At 46.7% G+C, this 25,837-nt stretch overlaps 1 pseudogene; it reads right to left on the bottom strand.

Moving 5' to 3' along the window:
• Positions 1-1,468: 1,468 nt before the first annotated feature.
• Positions 1,469-25,825, bottom strand: LOC136468514 (uncharacterized; annotated as a pseudogene).
• Between the last annotated feature and the right edge of the window lie 12 nt (positions 25,826-25,837).

Genomic DNA, 25,837 nt, shown 5'->3' on the forward strand with positions numbered 1-25,837 from the left:
AGCGAACAGGGCCATTATGACGAAGCTAGTTGCACTTGCACCCGGTGACGGACCCAGAATTTGCCCAAGACTAGGGCTAAATTTTAGCAAAAAAAAAAACCAAAAACTACACCATAGTCTATATATCCATATATATACATATACGTGTGTGTTAGTAGCACATATTCCAGTGAGTCGTAATGGGAGAAAATATATGTTTTATACTTTTTAGAAAATTTTAAAGCTATAATTTATTTCATAATAATGACTATATATTAGCAATAATTTTTTGAGAATTAAACAGTACAACCACGCAGACGCTCACGACGCACGCAACATTTCATTAGTAAGTTCACATGACTGACGCAGGATGAAGTATCAGCACTCAAACAAAAATCCGTCCATAGTGTTTTCCTAACGAAGGACTGTCAAGCATGACTACACTACCACAGCACAGCACAACATGACGAACGAAAGTACTGGACGACAAGACGAGAGGGCCGTCGGCTACCTGCACGGTGAGAATGAGACTGAGCACAAGGAAGACCGAAGGAGAGGACCAGAGGAGACGAGGATCAAGGAACTGGCCAGTTTCTTCACTGGCTGAATCTTGCCGGGGTGAAGAGAGCAGCCACCGACCGGCCGATTTGATGGTGAGTCGCCCAGCCCAGGGATGCGCAGCGCAGAGAAGGGGTGTACTGCTGCAAGGGATCGGGATCTAGGAGGGGGCGCCCGCCTGACTGCGCCGCTTTCTGCTCCGCCGCCGGCCGCCGCTCGCTGCTCGCAAGTGGAGTGCGTCGGGCGTGCCTGGGCGGTGCGGCTGACCCGCTGTGCCTGTGCGGGAGGCCGAGAGTTGGGACTGCGGTATAAGTATAACTAACACAACGAGATTTTTGAATAAACTGTCTTCAATATTTCTTATAAAACTTTTTTCAAAGCAAACTTTTCAACTTTGATCATAGTTAATTCATTCGTTTGTGTCAAACTCGGTTTCAACTATTCGTCATCCATCAACACATTCAAGCGGGCCCTAAATTAGCTGAGTTTTCTGTCAATTTAAGAAACTGTATAGTTTACACTTGACTAATATTAATTAACTGGTATGGGTAATTATAAACGCACAACTCCGTTTGAAAGACACATGCATATTGGAGATAACCATATGAGCTCGTGGTTTCAAGTAATCCAGTGTGTGGCGTTTCAAATTTAATAAAGAAAATAGATAAGGTTAAGTAGCATTCGTCGTATGGGACTTACTTGCCAACAGGGAACACAGAGAGTGATATAATTCTAAATAAACATAACATAGATCATAGAGACCAAACCAATCTGTAAATTCGTAGAGTTCAAGAATGCTTTGTCAGATCTGCCCTTCCACAACACAGGAGTTCAATCGAGGAGTTCAAGCTAATCAAGCCATTAGCTACTCCATTAGTAGATAGCAACCAATGCATCATGTTCAAGACTAGATAGGCATGGATATAAATTACTAATATTTTATATATTCATTACGCGGCTCTATCTTGCGATGGCTGGAGAAGGAAGGATAATGTAACTTGGGCACAGGCCATCTGTTGTTGAACAAGTCACTGAATTACTAACGTGAAACAAAGTGAGCAAGTATGATTGAGTTGCTTCACAATTAAAAAGCACACATACCTGTTTATGTTTTGGTTGTCCATAATCTCAGGAGAGACGTCCCTACAACAAGACACAAAACAGTTCAGCATCCGGAAATAATTAACTTAGCTTTTAAAAGACTAAAATGATCACATAGGTCTACATATAAACATACAAGACATGCCCTTTTCCATCAAAATAGCTCAATAATTTCATAATTATATCCCTTGGTAAATACGGAGTCTCTTTCCTACCGTTGAAGTTCATACCAACGAAATTCCCATCACAATCAATCAGGGGCCCTCCAATCCCAGCCTAACACAAAAACAAAGTAGCACATATGAAAAGATGTTTTAAATGCCTTACACATGTAGTTCCGCAGAAGCGGGGGCATTTCACACTTTGCCAATCTTTGCCACACTGTAACACAGTTTGTTTCATTTCCTAGGAAACGTGTGTCATGCGCTCATTTATTTCCCAAACCTTGCCTAAGGTGTGGCCGTCAATTTGTTAGACACCCCTTTGGCTAGGTTTGGTAAGGCATGGCTTGGTAGTGTTATATTAAATTGTTCATATTATAATGCAATAAATTGTTCCACTAAGAAAATTAAAACCTTTCTTTTACGAGGAGAAAACAAGACTTCAATTTGGAGATTCAGTGTACCTTACTGATTCTACAAGTCGCGGCCATAAGTTCTTTGCAGTCAAGTTTGCTGGGTTTGTCAGTCAATATCCCACCTATGGCCATTAATTTGCCTGACTTTTTTTTTAGAAAACGCAGGAGAGCTGCGCTTCATTGCATTAGAGAGAGAAAAAGGTCCCCATACAACTCCATTCTCTCATACGGGGACCAAATATGAGAGATAGTTCAACAGAACAAAAACTAGCCTATGAAACAGAAAAGTACATGACCAAAACTTGACCTAGCTGTTTAAATTACACCACTTAGCCCTAGGCCTTGCAGCTTCTTAGCGCCAGCCAGATACCAAAGGCTGTGTTCGTCTTTGAGGTCTCTCATAATGGAATCGACCGAGGGAGACATCCCCTCAAACACACAAGCATTTCTATGCTTCCATATCATCCAAGCACCCAAAATTATTAGGGAATTTATCCCCTTCTTGTATTCTTTTTTCACTTTCTTCAAAACCTTGCACCACCATTCGGCGAAGCTGCGCTCCCGTTGCCTTGGAATGCAATCACCTAGGTTCAGGGGTGCTAAAAGCTTGAACCAAACCTGTCTTGCCACCACACAAGATACTAGCAAGTGTTGTACTGTCTCATCCTTCTGATCACATAGGGGGCATTGCTCAGGATGAGGCAGCCCTCTCTTTTCAAGTCTATGTGCCGTCCAGCACTTATTACGAATTGCCAACCAAAGAAAAAACTTACACTTATTTGGAGCCCAAGTTTTCCAGAGTCTTCTCCAAGGCTCAAAGGTTACTGATCCCTGGAAATAAGCCCGATAAACAGATTTAGAGGAATAGCAGCCCCCAGGTTCCAATTTCTAAATGTGTCGATCTTCAAAATCATTTAACTGAAGGCCCTGGACACAGTCCCATAGTTGTAGAAACTCCCTGATTCCAATCCAAGACAGACTTCTACGTATTACAGAAACCCATTTATTATTGTCCAAAGCCTCAGCCACTGTTTGTCTTTTACGTACCCTTGGAGACACACTTGCAAAAACCTCAGGTGCAAGATTCTCCACTGAACAACCATGCAGCCACCTGTCTGTCCAAAAAAGCGTATTATTTCCATTTCCTAACTCTGTGCTGACAGCAATAGAAAACAAGGCTAGTGAGTTAGGATGCGAGGGGAGTTCCAGATCAATCCAAGGTCGATCAGTTCGGGTTTTCTTATGCCACTGCCATCTAGCTTGCAATGCCCAAGCCATGACCTCAAGATTGATAATTCCTAAACCACCAAAATCCAGTGGTCGGTTGACCTTTTCCCATGCAACTAAACAACAACCACCATTAGCTTGTTCCTTCCCCTTCCAAAGAAAGCCTCTTCGGATTTTATCAATCGCATTTATGAACCATTTTGGAACGTTGATGGCGATCAGAAGATAAATAGGTATCGCTGAGAGAACAAACCGGACCATAGTGATACGCCCTGCCCTATTCATTAGGACAGCTTTCCATCCTGTCAACTTATCAGCCACCTTCTCAATCCAAGGCATAAGGTCAGCTTTTCTCAGTTTCTTGTTGGACAGAGGCAACCCTAGATAAGTGCAAGGAAATTCGGAAATAGTGCAAGAGAGGGTATCTCTTACTGGCTCCAAGGAAACATCATCACAACGGATGGGGATAATGCTGCTCTTGTGCAAATTGGTCTGCAGCCCCGAGGCCATACCAAAGGCATTGAGAATTTCCTTTGTGACCTCTAGTTCATCCTGAATCGGCCTTATAAAGAGAGCAACATCATCAACATACAGAGAGAGACGCTGTCCAAAAATTCTTTGGGAGAGGGGTTGCAGGAGCCCTTCCTCTCTAGATTTGACAAAGAGACTATTAAGCACATCCATAACCAGAATAAATAACATGGGGGATAAAGGATAGCCTTGCCGGAGTCCACGCTGATGCTGAATAACATTTCCAGGTTCCCCATTTATCAATACCCGAGTGGAAGAGGTAGATAGCAAATTTGAAATTAGATTGCACCATGATATGCCGAAGCCCAAGTGAGAGAGTACTTCCAGGAGGAACGACCAAGTTACCGAATCAAAGGCTTTAGAGATATCCAATTTCAGAAATAGACTTGGTACCTTTTGGCGATGAAGAACCTTTACAGTTTGTTGGACAAGGATGAAATTATCATGAATACTTCGCCCTCTAATAAAAGCACTCTGATTTGTAGCAACCAAAGAATTGAGATGAGGTGCCAATCTGTTAGCAAGGATCTTGGTTACTAGTTTCGCGAAGCTATGAACAAGACTGATGGGGCAAAAATCTTTGGCCCGCATTGCATCATCCTGTTTAGGGATGAGTGTGATGTAAGCTGCATTAAGAAGCCCCAATCCCCTAGCATTTCCTTGCTGCAAAGTGATAATAGCAGCCATAAAATCTGATTTGATCACCGACCAGCATTCTTTGTAAAACTTGCTCGTATACTCATCTGGTCCTGGAGCCCTATCAGTTGGTAATGCCTTAATGGTTGCCCAGACCTCCTCTTCAGTGATCGGGCTATCCAACATGGACAGCTCCGAAGCAGCCCTATGAAAAGATTGCAGGTTTAAAGAGAAGGATCGATCAACGACTTTTCCAATCAGATTTTCATAAAAATTATGCATGACCTCCTGCTTGTCCTCTTGAGATGTGGCCACTCTATCGCCATCAATAAGTTTGGGCATAAAGTTTTTCCGCTTCCGAAAAGTCGCTTGCTTGTGGAAGAATGAAGTGTTAGCATCACCCTCTTTTAGGTATCTAACTCGGGACCGTAATCTTGCAATGGTCCTCTCAAATGAGGCTAGCCTCAAGCAGTGACACTTCAATTCTCTTCGCAACCACTCCTCTTGTGAGGAAAGCTGCCTCATGTCTTGAGCCATTTCAAGTCTATGTAACACCTCACGAGCAAGAGCTAGCTGTGACTTTATGTGTCCCACCTTCTTGGTACTCCAAGATTGCAAGGCCCGTGTCAACCTTCTAAGCTTGATAGAGATGCGCTCAAGAGGGCTAGCATTTGTCACTGATTCTTCCCAAAAATTACTAACTGTGTCCAGAAACCCTGGCAATTGTGGCCAAAAATTTTCAAAATAGAACCGTCTTTTGCCTCTAACACCATCCTGAAGCCCAAGCACTAGAGGGAAAATTAAGCGTAAGGAGGTATTATCTGTAGGACGTGTTTGCCTGACTTGAAGACACGTCCTACAGATAATACCTCCTTACGCTTAATTTGCCTGACTTGAAGATACGTCCTACAGATAATACCTCCTTACGCTTAATTTGCCCTGGATCATGAAATTCTTCTGTACAAAGACAGCGGAAACCTTTGATGCTGACAATAGCAACATTGTAATGCATATGATAATGTTGCAATGTCCCTACAGTTTGTTGTTTGTTTGGAAGGTGTACAACAATCTGCAAAAGTAATGTGCGGATTTACAGGTATCTCAAATGAATAAGCTTAATGAGGACAATACAATACCAACCTTCTAAGTTATCATTAATCTTGTTTTCATCATCAGAAATTTTAACCAAACTTGCTGAAGTCAGGATCCTTGTGTTGGATTCATTGCAGCCTACAAATATTCCTGTGCAAACAAAAATTTGTTCTTCTCCTACAAGATCATAATGAATCATAGTTATTGATGAAATATAAAAAAGAAATAAAAATGCAATAAGATTATAGCAATGCGACTACCATTGAATGAAGCAAGAGAGACAACAATACGAGACATGTTTGCAGCAACCATTTTGGTGAGTTTACTCCAGATATCATCAGCAAATTCATTTTCAAAAGTATTAACCAAACGCATGCCTCCTGGTTAAAGAAAAGTAGTACCACATATGAGAGTACTGGAATACAACTGTCAAAATGTGCAATGTAAGGGGGTAGTCAGCAACAAACTCACCATCAAGGGCAGCTGGCAAAGGATAACCTTGAGACGTTAGTTCCTTGATTAAAAATTTCCCAAATTCTGGTGAACAAACTGAAGTGATTAATCATCATGTGTTAACAATGCCAGCAAAATTAGAAGCAATGACTCACCATCACCATCAGCAACTGGCAAGAAAGGGGAGGTCTCCAGCAGAAAAAATGGATCATTCTCAATTGGGTTTTCTAGAGAAACAAGGTGAAGGTGACCATGTGTTAGTAATGATCAATAATTAGCATTGAAACATGATAACCTTTGCATGATATTAGTGACCTAGCCTGATTCACCTTCTGAATCACTAGAAGAAGACTGACTCCTGCTCATTCTCAGCTTTCCTACTGGAGTCACCAAAAATGGTAAAGATGAGAGGAGGAATGACCAGATTGGATAAACTAAAATCCTTGGGTAAAGGACACAATACTAGATTCTCATGCAGAACAGCCATGTATGTTAGTACAGAGTACAGACAGGTAAAAGCATAAAATCAATCTTGCACAAATGCTGACAAACCTACAAACGATGAATAGTTTAAAATAAATGATGATGATCTGCTCAACAGGCGACATCACAGTTTAGTAGTCTTGAGGAGTTTTTGCACACTTACTAACTCAAAAGAGTCCGAACATCCTTCCAAGCCTTCCAAATAGGACTTGGAGGTTGCAGGAGATTCTTGTATCTCATTTGTGCTCCTTCCAGTTGTGCTATCAAGTTTCTTAAGCTCACCCCTGTAGTATAACATAGTAAATTCATCAAGCGTAGTTACCAAAGAAAAGGTGGAATGGATAAGGACAATTAGCATTCTATATTCCTTTTGTAGCCAATGATATGGTCAGTGATGTTATTTTAAGTTTCATAACTAAGGGTAAAAGATTTATCAACCATCGTATGATAACAGATAATACAGTTAGCACGGTTCAAAGAGCTAACAATCCTGTGCAGTATAGGTTGTGGGTTAGTCTCCCCACTTATGCAACCTGAGGTTTACTTTTTGGAAAACTGCATATTGGAGTAACACTTCAAGAAAAAAATAAAGTGGTGAGGATCCCTGACATCCACAAGCATGCAGCCATGGACATATAGCCTCTGCGAGAGCAGTTGAGCGCTATGCCGTTATGTGCCTATGTTTCGCTTCCCTCTGAATCCACTATTCAAATTAGGCATATCTTTTTTGTTTTGGCCTCAATATCTTTTACCAGGCACCACAAACAATAACCAGCGACCAGCAAATAACAGTTAAATTGGACTAAAATGCTTTTCCAAGATCTATGCATGAATGCTTATTTTCTCGAAAACACATGAGAACTGCGCTCGTTAAGAAAGAAATATAGACAACGAAGGGATCCAAAGGACCCTCCCAGAACACTCCACACCCCCCCACCCCCACCCCCATAAAGGTGGCACGCGACCAGGACACACCCCGAGGACTAGCTAGCCATCCAGGGCGAGAGACCTTATGCGTGAATGTGAAAGAGCTATGCAAACAATAGGAGCAATACAAAAAAAATGTGAGTATTAACTATCTCATAGAAACAGACAAATTTGAGAAAATATAATATCAAACCTGCAAGGAAACCTTGATCGTTATTCGCTTCAACATGGACACAATAGTCCAAATCGTCCAAGGCAACTGTAATACATGCTTGACAGTACAGGTGGTCTAGATGGAAATGGTACTTATTTAGCTAGAGATGTGAGAAGCAACCAAATTGTTGTCAAGGATGCTCTCTAATGCAAATAAATTAACAAACATAACAGCCAGCGAGCTAGGATATTGGGGTAGTTCAAAAGTGTTTTTGCCACTCAAAAAAATGATGTGCCTTATCTATATTTGTCACAAATACGTGTTGTTTTGGAATTTGGACAACTATAGTCTTCATTCATCACAATATAACTTAGACCACTAATTTCTATTGTAATTGTAATATATTCTAATATCCAATAAATTTGTAATAGTATTAAAGTACTTTTTGACACGGTCTGTGCATATGATTTTTAACATATATCCACCTAAATACTTAAAAGTTTATTGACACTTGAGTTTCAAAAGTTTGACCAGAGATATATCCAAAACAATAAGTATTTGTGACCAGAGGGAATTTATATAGCACCTAGTGCTTTTAATAATAATAATAACAACAATATATATGAGCCTTTGAGGCTCTGAGCTACTGCTCTTTACTTCATTTCATACTAGCTAAATGCCCGTGCTTTGCTACGGGTAAAAGGAAAAGCTATCATAAAGGGCGTACCCAGTGCAGAGAGCTTCCGCTCTGTGCGGGGTCTGGGGAAGGATATTAGTGACAAGCCTTGCCCTTACCTGTGCAATGCGAGGAAACCGCGACTCGAACCCGACTCGAACCCGGGACCTTCCGATCACAGACGGTAAGACTCTACCGCTTGCACCAGACCCACCCTTAAAAAAGAAAAGCTATCATAATATTGCCTAAAATAAATAAAAACATAGTTTTCAACAATATGTTACCCACCTTTTCGCTACAAGGAATACTCACCTCAATTTAATTGGGAAAATTGTGTTCTTACCCCTGTCCAGTAAGCTAATTGTAATTTTACCCTTCCTTTTTCAACTTTGTGTTTTACCCTTATTATTTTGAACTGAAAGGTCTGTTTGCCCCAACTTCTGACGTCCGTGAGATGGACATGGATTAAACGAATTAAAAAAAATTCTAAATCTGAAAAGCAAAGACCAAATAACCATAGTGCCCCTTATCCTTATCTCCTCGTCCCAAACGCATAGGGCGTCGTCGCTCACATTGGGCAGGGGAGGCCACGACTCCAGGTTCGGGCGCAGGGAGGGGCTGCTTCCAGGGCACGGGGCTGCCTCCCGGTCGTGGCTCCAAGGTGCGGGTGTGGCCTTCCTCTAGGCGCGGGGAGGCCCCGGCGCCCGCCCGCGGGTCGGCGTGCGCGCGTCGGGCGGCGGCGGTGGCTCCCTGCCGCGGCTCACCGGCGACGTCTGCCCATAGGTCCCGGCGGTGCCCGGCCACGGGTCGTCTTCTTCCTCTGGCCGCCCGGCTTCGTGGCTGCAGGGGCGGGCGGAGCGGCATCAGGGCGGGCGGAGCGGGCGGCTCTGGTGCCTGGATGCGGCTCCCGGTGGCGCTTGGCAGTGTGTCTCCGCGCTGCCTCCTCCGCTCCTCCCCACGCAGGCTCCCGTGCCCGCCTCCTACTGCCCCGCTAACGGCGCCGTACCCGGCCACCGATGGGGCCGCCCCGGGCATCGTCGCACCTTGTGATGAAGGGAAGGCAGCAGTCAGTGGCCCGGTGCATGCACTAGGTGTTCCTGCTCCTCATCGTCGACCTTGCCCTCTAATCCGCAGGTCAGCACGGTTTCCATCCCCTCTTGGTCTCTCCCCTCTACCGTTCTGCGTATCTCCCAAGCGAATTCAAATTAGGCACTGCCGGTGAGTGGTAGCCCGCGTTGGGGCGCAGCTAGCGTCGAGGCCTTGTGTCCTCGAGAGGTGGCGTGGCCCTCCTTTTCCCCTCCTCCTCCGCTGGGCTGGTAGTAGAGAGTTGAGATCACCGGATTAATCTTTGTTTTGCTCTGATGTGCAGGACTGCTTGGTTGAAACCCATGCCCATTTGTGAATCAGAATGGCTGCCCTGAGGATTCAAACCCCAGCTGTCCTCCGGAACTCAGAAGGCGCAATCTTGCTAGCAACCCAGTCCATGTGGGGCTAGATTTGGTTGGGTTTAGTTCCTGGATGTTGCCAATGGGGGACCACAGGTGTGCAGGCAGCGCAGTCGTCACAAGCCATGGTGTTGGATATGTTGGTGCTGGGAGGAAGAACTGTCCAGAGGCATTCTTGAAGAATGGTGTGGTCTGCTCTTTCGATGATAGTGGTGTCAGGGTGTCTACGCTGTGTTCATCTCTTCCATCTGAAGCTGTAAGTTTCGGCAGCAAAATGTCATTAGTTAATTCAATGGGCTTTGCACAGAAGAAGAAAGGGGGTAAGTTATGGCGGAGATTACAGGGTGGTAAGAAATTGGTAAGGCATAGAGCTCCGAAGCATGGCCTGGGAAAGGACAGGCATGGTCACAAATCTATAGTTAAGGATGATGGTATTGATGCTGTTTTGTCCAGGATAAGCAAGGAGTCCAGCATTGAAGAGTGCAATTCTGCTCTGATCCGTCTTGAGAAGCTCAGCGATGAGAAGGCTCTTAACTTCTTTGAGGACACAAGGCCTCGACGCCAGCTGCCTGGAATGCTCATGCATATCACCTAGCTCTCCAAGCCATTGCCTGGAAGGAGGACTGGAAGATGGCTGAGCTGTTGCTTCATGAAATGGTTGCTTTTCTTGTTCGGGCTTATGGAGCAGTAGGAAGAATGCATAAGGTTCTTCTGATTCTACAAGCTTGTTTCAACAAGAAGATTTTGCTTGATGCTACCTCATGCTCTATTTTAGTAACATCATTTGTTCAAAATTCTGTACTGGAAGAAGCTTTGTACATTCTGCGTGAAAAGAAGTGGAAAGATTCTGCTTTTGAAGACAACTTATATCATATATTGATATGTTCTTGCAAAGAGGGTGGCAGTTACAATGATGCTATTAGGATATACAAGCAGATGCCTAAGTCTAAAACACATCCAAATCCCCATATTTCTTGCACAATGATTGATGTTTTCTGCATGATGGAGAGGTTTGCCGATGCTGAAGCTATTTACCTTGAACTGAAGGCTTCAGCTTCTGTACTTGATATGATTGCTTACAGTGTCATTGTGAGGATGTACATTAAAGCACGGTGACTAGAGGATGCTTGTTCAATTTTGACAGAAATGGAGAAACAAAAAGAATTGTGTTTGATTCAGGCCAGCAGAGCAGCCAGCTAACAAGTTTAGCAGAGCCTTGTGTTTGATTGGAGTAGCTCTGTTCTTTGCCAAATTTCTCTGAATTTTGCATGTAAAAATTTTAGTCGACCCTAATCAAATTTGTTCTTGGTATATAACTCTACCAGTTTGGTTCAAGGGCAGAGATCGAATTCTTGGTATATTACTCTACCAGTTTGGTATATATCTCTGTCGGATGGCGCCGCTCCTCCTCCCTCGTGCTGGTGCTGCCTACGACCTGGAGCCGTCACCCTCCCGCGCCCACGCCGACGGCGAGGAGCCACCACGGGGCCGACCTGCCGGCTCGTGCACACGACTCGTTACATTTGTCATCATTATGAACCTTTTGGTCCCAAAATTTTGAATATTTATCAATATTAAATCTGAGTTCAAATAATTGCAAGTTGTGCCAAATATGTTTGACCAAATTTAATCAATTGTCAGCATATAATAAAAAGTTTAATTCCAAATCAGGGTAAAATCATAATTAGGCATAACAAACAGGGGCAAAATCGCATGGGCATTTATGTCCTTTTGTACAAAATTTAACACCGTTAGGGGTGGATGACGGAGCAGGGGCAAACTGGTGCTTCGTGAACGGCACAGTAGGGGTAAATTCACAAAGTCAAAAAAATAAGGGCAAAATCACAATTTCGATACAAAACAAGGGTACAAACGCAAGAGCCCCAATTTAATTTTATATATGGCTATCCATTTAGATCTACTTGTTATGTAATATATTAAGAAGTTCAAGGGGTAGTGTGTAAAAACTATAATCGGAGTAGGTGGGGTCGCAGATTCACTGCCACCACCATTGGAGTCTTTTTAAAGGAGTATAGATGATTACTGATTGGTGTTCGGTTCCATATAATTTCTGGCTTGAACAACTAGTTCACCGTTAGCACAAATGATCTATGATCATCCAGAAGATCTTTTGGATAAATTAACTGTTCTGTTGCCATCTAGCACAAAATAGCGAACCAAATTCTGGGACTAACCCCTTTGCTAGTTCTTGTACTCGTATTTCTAAAGTAGCCCAATAACTTGGTGTATTATTCACAGGAAAGTCAACTTATAGTCTTATAGAATTTTACTAGCTTTTCTTGTGTAACAAAGGCTGTATATTATTTATAGGGAACTTATAACAAAGTCAACGTATAGGAAAGTCAGCATTTAATCATTATGATTTACCTCTCAGGGAACAGGCATCCTTTTTTACAGAACTAAAGAGACTCTGACAGAATGGGCTCAGCCAGTTTGTTTGCCAACGTTTAAAACATGAGGCTTATAGTTCAGTATGACCATTTTAAAATTTATAAATGTACTCTGTGTGGCTGTGCCAACATTTAAAACACGAGGCTTATAGTTCAGTATGACCGCCAAAGGGCGCCTAGTCCAAGCGGTTAGGTGGCCCGGCGACACTCCTCAGGACTCTCCGTGGGAGCGAATTTCAGGCTGAGGTTAAAAAAGTCCCCTCGCCCGCCCCCAGGTGCCAAAGCACAGTTAGGCTCCGGCCTGGTTCTCACAGGGTTACGGTACCACTGCGTCAGGATGGGGGTGGGGGTTCGGGGGTTTTCTCGATCTGTGTGAGAAGATCTTCTTCTTAAGGGAAAAACCCGGGGCCGTCGTCCCCCCGCAGGTCGAGTTTTTTTATATAGTTCAGTATGACCATTCTAAAAGCCAACACTAAGTGCAGTCCTAATTTAACTTTTCTTTTACACAAAAGTATTCCATGTGCCCTGCATACCAAATGTCTAAGTATAAATTAGTGATGTATAGGAAAGTAGAGGCTAGGCAAAACGAGAAACCATAGCTGACAGTAAAAACATACAGGCATTTCTTGAAATTAACCAGGAATTCGGTAATAGTACTCCTTGGCAGGAACGACGTCCTTTTCTTCGCATAAAAGTTCATGCCAACAAAGTTCCCGTCCAAATCAATAAGAGGCCCTCCAACCCCAACCTAGAAAAATATATATATAAAGACTGCTATAAGCCTACCACAAAATAAAGCAATACTAGAAAATAATTATATAAGAGAAAATGCAACTTTAATGCCCAAAAGATAAAGTTAAGTGCATATAATGATATATTTAACCACTGATACCACGCCAATATGCTATAATTATTCATTTCCGCAACATATGAAAGTAAAGAGAGATCAGCAGGGTACCATGGTGATTTCACATGTGGAGATCATGAGTTCTTTCCGATAAACTCCGCTTGGATCGTCAGTCAGCACCCCACTTGTGGCCATTAATTTGCCTGACTTGAAGCAGCGCCCTACAGCAACTACCTTACTGTGAGACTCAAATTGCAACTGATGCTCAAGATTTATTGCTCGAAGACCAGGGAAGAACTTGAAATCAATAACAGCAATATTGTATTGCAAGTCATACTTGTGTAACTGACAGCTATAAGTCTTGTCCTTATCTACTTAGGATAATTATCTAGAGTAGTTGGTGGCTGTGTCAGCCCTTATCTTTATCCCTAGCATCTACTTTAGCATCTCTAGAATATGTTGTAGCTTTCTTAAGGCTCAAGCAAGCTTTCTTAAGGCTCATGCAAGCTATCCTATATGTATCCCCAACCTGTCATGGTTGTGGCATGGCTAATGAAATCTGAAATTCAGCCCTAAACCTGTGTTTTGGTTCTAACAAATGGTATCGAGAGCCTAAGTTCATCTGGGTTCTACCCTTAACCCATCCCAATCCGTCGCCATGTCTCTCCACTCTCCATCCTCTTCCTCCAACCATTCCACCACCTCTAGCATGCATGCTACAGTGGTTGCAGTAGCCAGGCACGAGGAGGAGGCGGCCGAGCGTGCAGCAGCAGCGGAGCGAGCGGCTCACATCGCCCAGGCGGAGCTTGCTGCAGCGCGTGTGGCTGAAGCCGCCCACCAGGCAGCATCGGAGGCGTGGGAGGTTGCAGCAGCAACGGCTGCGCTCCGTGCGGAGGCGGACGCGGGCGAGCAGGAGGACTACGGCGCCCGAGCGGGCGCATCGGATGCAGGAGCGATGGCGGTTGCGGCTCTGCGCCGCGGAGCAGACGCCAAGTGGGCTTGGCCCGACGTGGGTGGCCTAGGAGGACGCGGTGGACGTGAGGCTGGCGACCACGATGGCTTCGACGACAGACGCGGACGCAACACGGGGCACTTCGATGGACGACGCCGCGACTTCGACCGGGACGCACGGGACCAAGACGAGCGGGCGGCATGCGACGCCAACGCCTGGCTGGAGCGGGAGGAGCAGCGTGAGGCACGGGACCTGGGCAAATGGGACGCTAGCATGCGGAGCCCTCACAGGCGGCGCACCTCCCTTTCCCTGGACCGGCGTCATGGTCACCGTGGCCGGCCCGGCTCCCCTCCCGTCGTGCAGACTGTCGTCAAGGACGCCGGTGGCGGATGGCCCATGCTCACCAAGACCATCTACACCAAGTGGTCCATGGTGATGAAGGTGAAGATGCAGGCGCGACGCATGTGGGATGCAGTACGGTACGGCAGCGTCGACTTCGACGAGGATTTGTGGGCACTGGAGGCGCTTCTTGCTGTTGTTCCGACAAAGATGCACTCCTCCCTCGCAAACAAGCGGACCGCCAAGGATGCCTAGGACGCCATCGTCGCGACACACGTCGGCAGTGACCGTGCCCGTAGGTCCACGCTTCAGAAGCTGCGTCAGGAGTGGGAGAACCTGGCTTTCAAGCCGGGTGAGGACATCGACGACTTCGCTCTCTGCCTCAACACCCTGATGCAGCAATTGGCGCGGTACGGCGACAACGACATCGACGAGGAGAGAGCTATCGAGAAGTTCCTCCGCGTCGTCCCCAAGAAGTACTCACAGGTCACCATCGCGATCGAGATGTTGCTGGACTTCTCCGAGCTATCGATCGAGGAGGTGACGGGTCACCTCAAGGCCATCGACAACCATGAGCAGTTACCTCCCTCAGAGCCAGTCACCATCGGTGGCAAGCTTCTCTTCACCGAGGAGCAGTGGCTCGCCCACCAGTGGGAGCAGGAGAAGGGGGAGGCCTCGGGTTCTTCGGCTTTGGGTTCATCGAGCAGCCACAAGCGTCGGCCGCGCAAGCGGGACAAGGCATGTGGTGGCGCTCCTGGTGGCACCGATGGTGAGCGTAAGAATACCTGCGATGACACCTGCAACAACTACGAGAGGTCCGGCCACTGGGCCAAGGACTGCCGGTAAGCGAAGCGCGGCAATCAGGCACATGTCACGCAAAGCAGGAGGGTGACTAGCCGGCTTTGTTCTTCGTACATGGGAGCATCGAGCTACACTCCTCTCCCGCGCTGGCCACCGCCGCACTCCTCCACCTCGATGAGCCATGGGCTCACGTCTTCCTCAGGAACAGGTCCAGTGACGACAAGATCGACGGGTGGTACCTCAACACTGGCGCCACCCACCACATGACTGGGTGGCGGGAGTTCTTCTCTAAGCTTGACTCCGATGTTCGAGGCTCCATCAAGTTTGGGGATGCCTCTGCCGTGGAGATCAAGGGCGTTGGCTCCGTCGTCTTCATCGCCAAGACCGACGAGCACTGGCTGCTCATCGGTGTCTACTACATCCCCGCGCTGAGGAACTCCATCATCAGCTTGGGACAGCTGGATGAGAATGTCTCGTGCGTGGAGATCGAGCACGGGGTCCATCGTCGCCTTCTCGTCAAGGTGAATAGAGGCACCAACCACCTTTACGTCCTCCACGTGCAGGTGGCGCAGCCCGTGTCTTGCAGCTTGCCACGACGACGACTCCTAGAGGTGGCACGAGCGCTTTGGGCATCTCAACTTTGAGGCCCTAAAGTAGCTCGGCAACAAGGAGATGGTGCAGGGCATGCCGCAAGTCGAGCACGTGGAGCAGTTCTACAACACCTGCGTCCTCACCAAGCAGCGGCGGCTCCCCTTCCCCCACCAGGTGAGCTTCCGCGCCAAGGAGAAGCTAGAGCTCGTGCACGGTGAAAGGTCCTTGTGTGGTTTTGGTAATTGAGTGACAACCCTAGGTGGACTAATTGTGTTTATGTGAGATACATAGGTGATTAGTCCACAAGTACATGTGTGTGAGCAACATATGCCGTGAAGGTGAAAATGGTTTGGAGATGTTGCAAAGCTCACACATGTGATGATGAAGGAGCTTATTGCACATGAGACATGATATTGAGTCATGTGATCAAGGTGAAGAAGATCAAGACAAGACTTGGCTTGATGGATGGTTGCAAGCGTGAAGGGCAAGTTGGAGGCTTTGGAGCGATGGACCGCGTGGCGGTGAAGCTTAAGCAAGACTTGGCGCTGATGGACGAAGGCAACGGTGAAAAGCAAGTGAAGTCAAGATCGATGAACCAATATGATCATATGATGATATGAAGTGAATCATATCATTGTTGATTGTGTTGGTGCATGTGTTGCATCGACATTAGAGGAGATGGAATGGAATGCGCAAGGCAAAGGTATAACCTAGGGCATTTCATTTCACCGGTCATAGATGTGTAGAGAAGTTGATGACAGGGCTTAGGATAGATGGCCATACTATCAAGAGGGGCAAACTTGTTTGCATATCGGTCATCTAAGTGCCACTCGAGTGATCTAACTTTGCATCGTTGCTAGGATTGAGTGGCTAATCCTTTGAAAATAATTGTGAAAATGCTAACACATACACATAGTGGTGTACACTTGGTGGTGTTGGCATATTTAGAAAGGAGATGAAGTTGGAGTTGATGTGGATCAACTCAGCGATGGAACAGAGGTGAGAAGGGTTCGAACTCCACCGGCAGAGTGTCTGCTCGTAGAGTGCGGACAGTCCAATGGTGCCACCGGCGCCCTATACAGAAAAGATAGGGTCTCACAGAGTGCACCGGACGCTGGTTACGCAGTGACCGGACGCTGGGGTCCTACGTCCGGTCAGTGGCAGCAGAGCGTGCGCAGGCATCGGTCTTCGACCAGACGCTGGCAGGGTGCGTTCGGTCAGGCTGACGTACAGTGACATAGGTGACATAGAAAAGTTGGAGAAGGACCGGACGCTGACGCTACGTTCGATCGTGACCGACCGGACACGTCCGATCGTGACTAGTACCTTACTGGAAACAACCGAACGCTGGGGTTGCTGCGTCCAGTCAGTTTAAGCAGCTGCGTCCGGTCATCACTTGACCGTTGAAATCAAGTGACTGAGGTTGAATGGAGGCGACACGTGGCGAGCATCCGTTGACCGAACGCTGAGGTTCTACGTCCGGTCGATACGACCGGAGCGTCCGGTCGTCCTGAGTTTTGCCCAGTGAAGGGGTAACGGCTAGTTTAGCCCATGGGGCTATAAATAGAAGGTGGTCTTGGCCATGGCTGGGGTGGAGCACCTCGGGGGGACTTTGTGTCCATGTTTGTGAGTGCTTGGGAGCCCTCCATCTCACATATGCTTGATAGTGATCATCTGATTGTGTGAGAGAGCGATTCTAGTGCGATTGCATCCTGAGGTTGCATCGAGTGGCACTAGGTGATCGAGTTGCAAGCCGGTGGTGCTTGTTACTCTTGGAGGTTGCCACCTCCTAGACGGCTTGGTGGTGGTCTTCGTCGAAGCCTGCAAGAAGCTTGTGCGGTGCTCCGGAGAAGAGCTTTGTAAGGGGCATTGTGCTCGCCCCGCGGGAGCCGCGAAGAGCAACTCTAGTTGAGCGTGTCATTGAGCTACCCTCACTTTCAGGGTAGGTTCTTGCGGTGCCCGATGTGCAGGCTTGACGGGTGATGCCAATTAGCCGCTGAACCACCAAGTGAGCGGTCGACACAACGGAGATTAGCGTGTTGGCAAGCACGTGAACCTCGGGAGAAAAATCACCGTATCAACCTTGTTCTTCCCATTGGTTTGCATCCTCGATTACACAAGCTTGTAATTACTTTCATATACATTGTGCTTGTGTAGTTGCTCTTGTATTTAGTTAAGCTTGTGTAGCTCACTAGTTACCTTCTTGCTTGTGTAGCATAGAAGTGGCTCCCTTACGTGGCTAATTTGGTTTGTGTAACCTTGTTAGTCACATTGCTTAATTTGTGTAGCTAAGTATTTGCGCTCTCTAATTTGGCATTGGTTGCCTTGTTATTGAGTATTGCTAGTGAGCTTAGTTGGCTTTGTGCTTTTGCTTACTAGCATGTGTAGGAGCTCCCTCATTACTTGAAGTACTAGTGGCATAGGTTCGTGTGACCTTGCTCCTAGAATTGGTTAGGTGAGCTCTAGCTAGCCTGGCACCTTTGTTGCTTAATTAGGATCTTAGCGAGGTGTTAGAGAACATAGATAGAGGGGTATAGTCTTGGCTATACCGATAGTTTTAATTCCGCACTTGTTTCGGTAAGTCGGTGCGATTAAGTTTTAGTAACGACTATTCACCCCCCCTCTAGTCACCATCTCGACCTTACAAACGGTGACCTCTATGGCCCCATGACACTGGCCACACCTGGAGGCTAGCGTTTCTTCCTGCACCTCATCGACAATGTGTCCCGCAACATGTGGGCGGTCCTGCTCGACACCAAGGCGGCAGCTGTGGATGCCATCAAGCTGCTGCGGAGAAGTAGTGCGACCGCAACCTTCGGGTGCTACGCACCGACAATGACAGCGAGTTCACGGCGGCTAAGTTCATAGCGTACTACGCCGATGAGGGGATCTAGCGCCACTTCTCCATGCCATACACCCCGCAGCAGAACGATGTCATTGAGCGCCGCAACTAGACGGTGGTGGCCACTGACCATGCCCTCCTCAAGCAGAGAGGGATGCTGGCCATCTACTGGGGGGAGGCGGTGATGACTATTGTCCATTCCCTCAACCGCTCGTCCACCAAGGCCCTTGACAGCAAGACGTCGTACGAGGCCTAGCATGGGCGCAAGCCCGTGGTGAGCCACCTCTGCGTCTTCGGCTGTCTCACCTTCGCCAAGGAGCTCAACCACATCGGCAACGACTAGAGCATGCTAGGGGTCTTCATCAGCTACGCATAGGGCATCAAGGCCTACCGTATCCTCGACCCTATGACACAGCACGTCTGCATCTCCTAGGACGTCGTGTTCGACGAAGGGTGAGGCTGGGCCTAGGACAAGGCGGTGGACGACGGCTCGACTTCGACTCTTAGAGACTTTGTCATCGACTACGTCCACTTTGAGGGAGCCCAGGGAGCTAGCAGCTCATCTTCACCGAGCTCGTCTACCTCAGCACCTGGCTCACCATTAGCTTCGGCAAGTACTCCACCGCCTACACCACCAAGTCATCCACCACCTGTACCACCGGCTCCCCAATCTCCTGCATCGGCGCCCACACCTCCGAGATCGGCACTAGCAGCCTTGGTCCGTGATGAGCAGTGCACGATGGAGTTCACCACTCCGCTATCCGATGATGAGGATCACATCGATGCCTACCACAACAACAAGCCTCTGTGCTACCGCACCTTGGACAACATCTTCGGTGATTAGCCCGTTCCTGGACTGGCGGTGCACGACTTCGAGGCGGAGCTGCACCTGGCGCACGAGGATGGCGAGCCCCGCTCCTTCGCTGAGGCAGAGGGAGACACGGCATGGCGCACCACGATGCAGCAGGAGATGGACGCGGTCGAGCGGAACCGGATGTGGGAGCTGGCGGATCTTCCTGCTGGCCACCGCGCCATCACCCTTAAGTGGGTCTACAAGCTCAAGAAGGATGAGGTTGGGGCGGTGATCAAGCACAAGGCGCGTCTGGTGGCGCATGGGTTCATCCAGCAGGAGGGAGTCGACTTCGACAATGCCTTCACGCCCGTTGTGCGGATGGAGTCCGTTCGTCTCCTCACACTGGCGGCCTAGGAGGGTTGGTGTGTGCACCACATGGACGTCAAGTCCACCTTCCTCAATGGTGACCTAAAGGAGGAGGTCTACGTCCACCAGCCATCGGGATTCATCATCCCCAGCAAGGAGGACAAGGTTCTTTGCCTACGCAAGGCCCTCTACGGCTTGCGGCAGGCACCCCAAGCTTGGAACGCCAAGCTGGACTCCACTCTCAAGCAAATGGGGTTCCAGCAAAGTCCTCACGAGGCTGCAGTCTACCGGTGGGGAAAGGGAGGCAATGCCCTATTGGTAGGCGTCTACGTCGATGATTTGGTAATCACCGGCACCAAAGAGGCTGAGGTGGAGTCATTCAAGGAGGAGATGAAGATGACCTTCCAGATGAGTGACTTGGGCCTTCTCTCCTTCTACCTAGGGATCGAGGTCCACCAGGATAGCTTCGGCATCTCCCTTCGCCAGACCATCTACGCCAAGCACATCATCGAGTTGGGTGGGCTCACCGGCTGCAACCTAGCACACACTCCCATGGAGGAGAGGCTGAAGCTGAGCCGTGATAGCATAGCGAAGGAGGTCAATGCCACGCGGTACCGGCGCATTGTGGGCAGCCTTTGCTACCTCATCCACACATGATCGGACCTATCATTCATCGTTGGCTACGTCAGTCGATTCATGCAGCGACCGATGATGGAGCACGAGCAGGCCATCAAGAGAATCCTCTGCTACGTCACGGGCACTTCCGACTATGGCTTGCTGAAAGGTCCTAATGGCTAGAGGGGGGGGTGAATAGCCTAATAAAAATTTCTACAACAACACTTAACAAAAGGTTAGACAATTATAAGGTGAAGCAAGTGTTGCGCTAGCCTACTCAAAATGCAAGCCACCTGCCACAATTCTAGTTTAGATAATGTCGATTCACACAAGAGCTATGACACTACCCTATGTTAGTGTGCTCTCAAAGGCTAGCTAAAGAGCCACACCAACCAAGCAAGCAAGCTCTCACAACTAGCTACACTAAAGAGCTTATCAACTAGTTTGCGGTAAAGTAAAGAGAGTGATCAAGAGGGTTATACCGCCGTGTAGATGAAAGTGCCAATCAATTACAACGATGAATAACAATGAAGACCAATCACCTCGGAATCAATGATGAGCACAATGATTTTTTACCGAGGTTCACTTGCTTGCCGGCAAGCTACTCCTTGTTGTGGTGATTCACTCACTTGGAGGTTCACGTGCTAATTGGCTTCACACGCCAAACCTCAATAGGGTGCCGCACAACCAACATAAGTTGAGGATCACATAAGCCATGAGCAATCCACTAGAGTACCTTTTGGCTCTCCGCCGAGGAAAGGTCAAGAACCCCTCACAATCACCACGATCGGAGCCAAATACAATCACCACCCTCCGCTCAATGATCCTCGCTGCTCCAAGCCATCTAGGTGGCAGCAACCACCAAGAGTAACAAGCGAAATCCGCAGCGAAACACGAACACCAAGTGCCTCTAGATGCAAACACTCAAGCAATGCACTTGGATTCTCTCCCAATCTCATTATGATGATGAATCAATGATGGAGATGAGTGGGAGGGCTTTGGCTAAGCTCACAAGGTTGCTATGTCAATGAAAATGGCCAAAGATGTGAGCTATAGCTGGCCATGGGGCTTAAATAGAAGCCCCCACGAAATAGAGCCGTTATACCCCTTCACTGGGCATAACGCGGGCTGACCGGACGCTCCAGTCAGTTGACCGGACGCTGAGCCCCCAGCGTCTGGTCGCTCATAGTCAGCCACGTGTCCTGACTTCAACGGTCATCTGCCTTGACCGGACACTGCGCTTGAGTTGATCGGACGCTGAACACCCAGCGTCCGGTCGTTTACAGTAAGGTTCCAAAACTGATTTTTGCCAACCGGACGTGTCCGGTCATGCTTGACCGGACCCTGCCAGTGTCCGGTCACACTATGACTTCTTGCTGTGCTGACCGACAACACGACCGGACGCAGCCCTTCAGTGTCCGGTCGCAGAGCAACCCAGTGTCCGGTCGTTTGACCGACGCCAGCGTCTTTGCTGCTACACCTGACCGGACGCGCTGGTCCAACCGAGGCCAGCGTCCAGTCACTTCCAGTGACCTCCTTCTTTTCTGTCTAGGGCGCCGGTGGAGTTACTTACCCTTGCACCTAAACTTCACCACCCTTGATAAAATGTGCCAACCACCAAGTGTATCACCTTGTGCACATGTGTTAGCGTATTTTCACAAACATTTTCAAGGGTGTTAGCACTCCACTAGATCCTAAATGCATATGCAATGAGTTAGAGTATCTAGTGGCACTTTGATAACCGCATTCCGATACGAGTTTCACCCCTCTTAATAGTACGGCTATCAAACCTAAATGTGATCACACTCTCTAAGTGTCTTGATCACTAAAACAAAATAGCTCCTATGGTTTATACCTTTGCCTTGAGCTTTTTGTTTTTCTCTTTCTTCTTTCCAAGTCCAAGCACTTGATCATCACCATGGCATCATCTTCATCATGCTATGATCTTTGTTTGCTTTGCAACTTGGAGTGTGCTACCTATCTCATGATCACTTGATAAACTAGGTTAGCACTTAGGGTTTCATCAATTCACCAAAACCAAACAAGAGCTTTCACTTGCACTACCCGAGGTGTCCCGGTGCGGAGCACTTCATCGGGTACGGCGACAGCGACCTCGCCGATGACATCGACACAAGCAAGAGCACCAGCGGGACGCTATTCTTCCTCGGCAAGTGTCTAATCAGCTGGCAGTCGGTCAAGCAACAAGTGGTGGCTCTGTCCAGTTGCGAGGCGTAGTACATCGCTGCCACAACCGCTTCGACTCAAGCTCTCTAGTTGGCTCGGCTGCTAGGCGATCTCCTGGGCAGAGACACAAAAGCAGTGGCTCAGGGTGGACAGCAAATCCGCCTTGGCCTTGGTGAAGAACCCCGTCTTCCATGAGCGCAGCAAGCATATCCGAATCAAGTACCACTTCATTAGGAGCTGCTTGGATGAGGGGAGCATCAAGGCCGGCTACATCAACACCCAGGATCAGCTCGCCGACCTTCTCACCAAGTCCCTTGGGCGGGTCAACTTCCAGGAGCTTCGCGCCAGGATTGGGATGGTTCAAATTCCCCAAAAGACGTCACACAAGACTTAGGGGGAGAATGACAGCTATAAGTCTTGTCCTTATCTACTTAGGATAATTATCTAGAGTAGTTGGTGGTTGTGTCAGCCCTTATCTTTATCCCTAACATCTAATTTAGCATCTCTAGAATATGTTGTAGCTTTCTTAAGGCTCAAGCAAGCTTTCTTAAGGCTCAAGCAAGCTATCCTATATGTATCCCCAACCTACCATAGTTGTGGCATGGCTGGGCAACTTGTTTTTTTGGAAGGTGTACTTCAATCTGTAATAATAAATCAAGAAAAAGGTTTACAAATTAATAGTCATATCGCAACATAAGCAAGTGATAGAGATGAGATAACATAGCAGAACTTACAGACACAAATGACATGATCTTGCTTTCATCATCAAAAGATCTAACCAGGCTAGCTGAAGTTAGGTAACTTGTGCCAAATAAATCAGTTTTGATAACTATGCCTGTGCATGCAGAATGCATCATATCGCCTGCACAAAATCATGATTTCCATCATTAAGAGTGATGGCTTGATACAAACTTTAAAAGCCAACGTGCATAATCACCATCGAATGAAGCCAGCGAGACAACACTTTCAGATAAGTTTGACACTACTACTTTACTCAGTTCACTCCATGCTCCTTGACCGGAGCTCTTCAAGCTGCCAAACTCCTCTTCAAAAATGTTATCCACATGCAATTTTCCTAGATAAGGAAGCATTGCACAATATTATTGTGATTGTTATAACAAAGATGTGTAAGTATGTCAAGAAATTCAAACCAATTACTCACTTGTCTCTCCTCTACTTTTGCAAGCTTTCTTCCTTTTCTTTGAGCTTGTTGAGCAATCACCTGTTAGATTATCTGTCATCTTTCCAACCCTGATCACAGAGAATAAAATTGTAATAGTGAGTCACCATTAGTAGTCATTGTGGTCGTAAAAGCATTGCAAAAGCAACTCGGCAAATTGGTGAAACTTATTCCTTGATATGTTTAGAAGGACTTTTTTGGAGATAGTTATAAATAAAACTGACTACACACAGCTGCATGCGTATATATGAAAAGCAGAACATCATTATGGAGAGTCCAAAGGTAACTAGGCAAGAACAAAAGTTAAGTACAGTTAATCACTTAAACAAAACGAACCTATGAACTTGACTAACACTGAAGCTACAACAAATATCCAAAAACGTCAAAACATTGATGAAATTGAAGGTGCAAGGTGACGAAACAAAAGAAACAACAACTTCGATTGTCGTCATAACAATAACAAGACACCATCTAAGAGATATGGAAGTCACTACGTGCACCAGTCAATAGTCAACAGAGGTACAATTCCAAGGAACCACTAGCTAAGTTCTAACACAAAGACAAAAGATAAAAAAAAATACATTTGTTCATTCGATTATTTTGCCTTGCTTTATATGAATTAAGTAGACCATCCCTGGATGGCATTCCTATAAGTCATCAAATGTGTGCTTTTCATCCCTAGTTGCATTTTTTTTCTTTGAAGATGACAATCCAGGGCACCAAAGAAATATAGATGAAGTTACCCACAAAGAGAAAAGCACAGCAGCAAGAATCAACCGATATATTAGCACACCAGAAGCAGAACCGTAACCTCAATCTAAGAATTTATAACTAAGACCAGATCATAAATGAATAGTGCAAAAACCTAGGTTTGCCAGCTGGCTATGTTGATCTCGAACAGTTCGGCACGAACTGATGAAGGCGCATGACAGCGAGGACATGCGAAGGTGCCACTAGTGGATCATCCAGATTCCAGATCCAAGGATAGGGATGAATCTGTTGAAGAGAGCTGGGGACAGAGGCTGGAAGGCCCTGATAAGTTCAGTACTTGTCTACTCATTTTCCTTTTTCTTCACAATATGTTCTAATCTTGTAACAAAAATGCTATTGCAGGGTGGCTTTCAGTGGTGGGCCATGGCCCATGGGAAGAAACATGCTTCTCTCAGGGGCAACTTGGTAGGGCACCAGAAACTAAATCCTAGATCATATATATCCAAATCCTCTAGGATATGGAGGTGTCTAAGAAAGCGTTTGGCCACTGGATGTATTACTCCTACCCTTGGATGATGTATTGGACAAGAAAATTTAAGTCCAAGTGTTTGGGAGGGACTAATGTTAGACAAGAACAAAGCTGCCGATCCTTTATAAGTAACTAACAATATTTCCTTGTCCTATACACAGAATTGCTAGTCTATAATATAGACAAAAAGATATATCTGATAATTGCCCTCTATATTGCTCCATATGCATAGCTAAATTTTGATGACTCTACTAACCAGGAAATTCTATTTTACAATTACAGGCAAGCACATTAACAATGCACAACAGAATGACACGTCATTTAATGGCTCATTGCTAATTAGTTGGTTCTTCCTAATTAAGTTCCTTTAGGGAAGATGCATGCATAATTTCAGAACTTAGCAAGAATGCTAGAGCCACACGAAAAAGAAAACAAACCAAAAAAGCTATTGGAATCAAACACACTACTCTGTACAGGTTTATTATGTCTGTGGTTTAAAACCGCTTGCAGTCGCCTCTTAATTCTGGGAGGCTTTTACCTGTGTGCCATTATAAAAGTTTGTAATTACCCATAAACCATTAAAAATTTTGAGCGGTCACAGGTGTCATTGGTCGAAACTTTTTTTTGCCCTCAACGCGATTCCATCCACATTGGATGCTAATGGTGTCGAACTGAGCTACGAAAAGACTTAAATACCCTCAGACTAGAGAAGCGAGCTGAAATTTCATTTTCCTCTTGTGCCACTCACTGGATGAGTGTTTTGGCGCCAAATTGAGGATGGAGCAGGAGAGCGTTCGGTTGAACAAGGAGCGTCGTGCCCATCATCCCCGAAAGCGA

This window comes from Miscanthus floridulus, chromosome 1 (assembly GCF_019320115.1).
Source record: "Miscanthus floridulus cultivar M001 chromosome 1, ASM1932011v1, whole genome shotgun sequence".
In the NCBI taxonomy this organism is placed as follows: domain Eukaryota; kingdom Viridiplantae; phylum Streptophyta; class Magnoliopsida; order Poales; family Poaceae; genus Miscanthus; species Miscanthus floridulus.